General features: G+C 42.9%; 1 pseudogene; it reads left to right on the top strand.

Annotated features, from left to right (window-relative positions):
* Positions 1-695: 695 nt before the first annotated feature.
* On the top strand, positions 696-1782 carry LOC101283642 (uncharacterized; annotated as a pseudogene).
* The last annotated feature ends 3727 nt before the right edge of the window (positions 1783-5509 follow it).

Here is a 5509-nt window from a genome sequence, read left to right as displayed (position 1 = left end):
GTAGTATGATTTGTTTGAGAAAAGAGGTTATTATCTTACTTGCATTTATTTCAACTGCTCCATGCTTCAAAATCTAATCATTTTTCACACTTACTCAAAAAAATTTTTTTTTAATCCTAAACACTTCATATATCTCTACAAACAAAGAGGAAAAGAAAATAAATCATTAGTAAGCAAGCGCAAAATAATCTATCACATACTAGAAATTCCAAGGACTATTCTCCAAAATATAGTATTAATAAATCTAGGGCCGGGCACTGTTGTGGTGCAGGGGCCACTCATTACTGCTACCGCCATCTCTGCCACCTCATGGCGGCCATCGGGGTTCACCTAGGCTGCACAACAGCCTGTGCAGCCATCTATAAGGGTGGCCGGGCTGATGTGGTTGCCAATGATGCAGGTGACAGAGTTACTCCAGCTGTTTTTGCTTACTCAGAAAATGAAGAGGTTGTTGGATTGGCAGCAAAACAAAGTAGAATAAGGAATATTTCAAATACAGCAATGAAAGTAAAGCAGATCCTTGGCAGAAGCCAGAAATGCAGTCCTTGGACCTGGCTTTTCAGCAATTAGCCCTGAGAGGGAAGAATCGTCTGGCTCCTGGAGATAGACCAGAGCACACAGAGCCTCCCCACAACTTCAGATCAGCACCTTGCTGCCAGGAGCCTCCTCCAGCTAGCCTTCCTTCGCAGTCCGCTATGGCCACTTCCAATAGCAGTGCGGGCATCCGGTGGTCCAGACAGGAGACACAGACGCTTCTCTCCATACTAGGCAAGGCACAGTATATTCAGTGCCTCCAGACCATACATCACAATGCAGACATCTACCAGGCTGTGTCTAAGCAGATGCAGCAGGAAGGCTTCTGCTGCACTGAGCATCAGTGCCACTCCAAGCTCAAAGTCCTGAAGGCATTATATTTAAAGGTCTATGTGGCCCACGACACAAGTATGGGTGATCCACCACACTGTCCCTTTTATAGATACGTTGGATCACCTTCTCGGAAATCAGATAGTGACTGACACGGAAAACTTAATGGAGGAGGCTGCTTGGGCCCAGCACTGTGATCAGAACTTGGTGGCCTCTGCCATCCCAGGGGAAGAGGGAACCAGCATTCTGGGAACAAAAAGGACTCAGGCAGCAAATCATCAGCCTATCTTGAAAACAGTTAAGGAATCAGATGAGGATTGTCAACTGAGGATCAGTGACCAGATGAGAGAAACCAGTGACCTTGAGGACTCCTGGGATGAATCCTTGGGTGCAGGGTGCTCTCAAGGAATCCCCAGCTAGAGTAGCTCCCACCACCTTTTCAGTGGTGCAGCTGCTCCCTGTCAGAGCAGCCCCATGACCAGACTGGGAGTGTCTGGTGAGCCCAGCCCCTGCACAAGCTCCAGCCGAAACATTCCCAGGGTGGCCTCGGCATGGCGGCCTCCAGTCTCCTCCTCCAGAGTTCCTTTTGATTCTGGTGGGGGTGGGTCTTTGACCAGTGAGCCCCCTCCCAGGTGGGCAAGGTGAAGAAGGTGGTCAGTGGCCAGGACTATTGCAGCCAAGTTGGCAGAAAACAGGAGATTGGCACGAGAAGTTTCAAAGTGGGAGGAAGAAAAATTGGACCGGCTGATTGACATTGGCGAGGAGGCCAGTGCTCAGCAGGACCCTGCCAATGAGCTGTGCAGGGATGCTGCGGTCGCGGTTAGACACTCGGCCACAGCGGTAGAAGAGGCAACCGGTGCTTTTCAGATAGGGCTTGAAAAGTTTCTTCAGAGGTTAATTTCAAACACCAAAAGTTAGTTGATCACACAAGGCTGTATTTCCTTCTCTGGCAGGGCTCCTTCTGAGGTCCTTCTGAGGCCCGGTTCCAACAGCTGCTTTCTGGTACCCTGGCTCCTTTCTCGTGTCTTCAGAAAAAAAAAACAGTGGATGGACCATTAAGGTGCAGACAGGTAGGAATATACTTGCTTCTCCCAAGAGTCTCTACTAGTTGAAAGGCCTTTCAGAAACATGAGTGGTGGCCTGGTGCAATGGAAGTAGCCAAGTCCAGAGAGCTAGTTAGCCCTGGCTTCATCACTGATGCGCGACAATTTAGTTTACCTCTCAACACCAGTTTCCTCGGCTGTTAAAAGGGGGCAACCTGCCTACCTCACAGGGTTGTTGCGAGGATCAGATGGCTTAAATAGATGTGAAAGGATTTAAAAGTTTAAAAGCACTATACACATGGAAGTTATTAAAGCATATGACCCTGGCCGAGATCAGGCTAGGGTGAGGCACAAGATATAGGGTGAGCTGACAAGATATAGAATTAAGGTTGTATACCAAGACCTCATTGCTTGAATCTACTAGTTTACCTTGACTGCTTCCTGGAGTTTACAATCTTCATTTCTTTAAATCTCTCTTTAGCTCATTAGGCTAATATAGACACAACATGTATTAGTACATTTATCTCTTATATTTTCACTGCTTTGTCTGTGACATGCTCACTAGCAAACACTCAATAGTCAAACCATATTCCCCTCCATTTTACTAGTCCTTAGTCTCTTAACACTATGGATATAATTCAGAACTGACAGGGAGCCATAGTCGTGTGTTTGGTTCATGTTAATCTTTGATATAATAAGAAATTGGCTGTCTTATAAAATATTACATGTTAGTAAATTCTTTGCATTCCATATTTTTTAGATTCCTTGATTATGCATAATTATATATCTTTAGTTTTGGTTTACCATTTTGACATCGTGGAAACAATTTGGATTATATAAGTTTCCCAAATGCTTTTAGCTAATTTTGTTTTTCTCTGTTAGCCTTTTTTCTGCCTAGTATGTTACAGAAGGCAAGCCCTAGAAAACTTTTCTTCTAGGGAATTTTCCAAAGTCACTTTTTCTTACAAGATATAGACAGAAGTTCACCTCGTTAATGGCATATGATGGAATAGAACAGCTTTGGGAACAGTTGGGAGGTGTGGATAAGGATAAGTTACCTGCAATAGGTAACTCTTTGTAAGCACCAACCCTCCACAAATCCATTCCCTTTTCCCTCCAAAACACATACACTTCCTAGAGGAGGTATGATGGTGTTGAGCCATGCTTCCAAATTACTCTAGAAGGGAAGCCATTTACCAGCCATCGTTAACGTAACTTAAAGCTCTTAGTGGTTATTTAGTACTTTCAGAAAGTACAAAAAGGAGACTTGGAATTTAAAAAGCTTTCCTCTAAACAAGAGGCTGAAAAAATGTGCAGGCATGTTGGGAGAGGTTTTATTTTATATTTTGCCAACTTGATTGCTTACCTAAATGCTGGAAATACCAATGCTGGAGAAATGGTCCAAATCACAGTGGGAACATACTGGAAGCAGGAATAGATGGCAAGCTTCTCTGATGAATGGGCAATTATGTTGAAGCAGCATGAGGTAGAACACACTGGAGTCTAGTCAGAACCCCCAGATTCTAATGCTGCCATAGTTCGTTACATTGAGCAAATCACTTGCCCTTTTTGTGCCTCAGTTTCTTTATCTCTAAAATGAGAGGTTCGTACTAGACGACTTTTCTTGTACCTTCCAGTTCTAAAAAATTAGATGAATAGCATAACAAAAGGCAAAATGAAATTCTGATTGCAATATTTCCAGTCACAGCAGTGTATTAATGTATGTGAATTACTGGTAACAATTGTGTTTTAAGGAAGCGTTCTACGGTATTAATATTTATGAATGTACTCGTGAACTTCTATAAGCACCACACCCAGACACAGATTCCTTTCTTTAAAGGAGCATATGCTTAAGGCACGGAAGTGGAGATATATATATATATATTTTTTTTTTTTTTTCTCAGTTGTTTTAGGACCTTACGTGGAGGGATCCATGTCAGTTACAACTGGATAATGCTACTGTAGATAGGTAGACTTTCCAGAAAAACAGGAAAGGACTTGAACGAGTTAGGCCTGTACTATATTTATCTATTAATGGTAGCAAAGTACACAGGCAGGGATTTATTTGAGATAAGAGAAGTGCTAAAGAGCAGAAGTCAAGGTGAACTTTGGAGGTAGTAGCGTGCAGATCTAATGGGCAAGAGCAACTTTAAGGTTGGGAATAAAACTAAAGGGAAAAATATTTAAAAAGTAAACAGGGGCTTCCCCGGTGGCGCAGTGGTTGAGAGTCCGCCTGCCGATGCAGGGGACACGGGTTCGTGCCCCGGTCCAGGAGGATCCCACATGCCACAGAGCGGCTAGGCCGGTGAGCCATGGCCGCTGAGCCTGCGCGTCCAGAGTCTGTGCTCCGCAACAGGAGAGGCCACAACAGTGAGAGGCCCACGTACCACAAAAAAATAAAAAAAAAAAAGTAAACAGGCCAAATTTTGTGAAGAGGAGGGAAGCCATAATAAGGGGAGGCTGTAGAGAAACAGGCCCAGAAATCCTGTCTGAGCTCTAGGCCCAGCCATGACCCCCTGTCAGTCTACAGGCAGGTCACTTCACCATTCTGTACCTCAGGCCCCTCACTTATCCAGTGGGAGGCTATCCCAGCTACCACACAGGAGCTGTGTGAGGGCCCAGTGGACAGATGAATGTAAAGACAGATGTTTCCAGACATAGTGGGCTGTGTACTGGGCTCTGTACTGGGGGAAGAAGCCCTGTAGCACACGAGTGCTGGTGAGTGAGGGGCAGGGGCCTGCTGACTGCAAGGGACACTTCAGGAGGGGGGAGGAGGAGGAGGATGAAGGCCATGGTACTGTGGTAGGAGTGATGATCTGCCTCCTGAAGCCCTCAACGTAAATGGTGCTGTGTATGCCAACCTCTCACCACCCTCTGTCTCTCTGTCTTGTAACTTAATCCTAGTATGGAAGAATAAAATTTTTATCTGTCCCTTAAAAAAAAAAAAAGAAAAGAAATCTAGTTAAAGAAAAATTGTCCATGAATGAAAATATTCTGCTTCAATAGAGATAATCTAACTGGGAAAGAAGTAAGAAGAATTCTTGGCTGATTCACACAGATAACTTCAAATTCAGATAAGCTAGAGCTATACTAATCAGAGAAGGCTTTGTGTCTATGAGTTAGTACCATTGAGATCAGGTGAAAAATGTAAAGAGAATACAGGGGTGAGTATTAGGTTATCTCAGGTCAGTTCCCCTAGAAATGTAGATAAATTAGAAAATACAATGGAAAATAAGTAAGACAGGATTAGCACTATGTCTGCCAAATATTAAATGTATTATATCTCCACAAAATAATTTGAAAAGTAGGGTACTAGCATAAGATCAAATGATGAAACTGACTTGAAAACACTATAATAGTTCATATCATATTCAAGAATTACATGAAATAATTATTGATCAATAAAGAAGAGCTATTGAGTAAATGAGTTTGTGTATAAATATATGCATTATAATATAAATACACCCAAATTAAAACCAACTGTGTTACACAGGTCAATATTAGAAATGAATAAAAATTCAAAAAATAATAAAAACATTTTGAATAGTTAATTAAAAATGTGAAGGACAAGAGATGATGTCAGCAAGATGGTGGAAAAGGAA

Source organism: Orcinus orca, chromosome 18 (assembly GCF_937001465.1).
Source record: "Orcinus orca chromosome 18, mOrcOrc1.1, whole genome shotgun sequence".
Taxonomy (NCBI): Eukaryota; Metazoa; Chordata; class Mammalia; order Artiodactyla; family Delphinidae; genus Orcinus; species Orcinus orca.
This window is presented reverse-complemented; position numbering and strand designations above follow the sequence as displayed.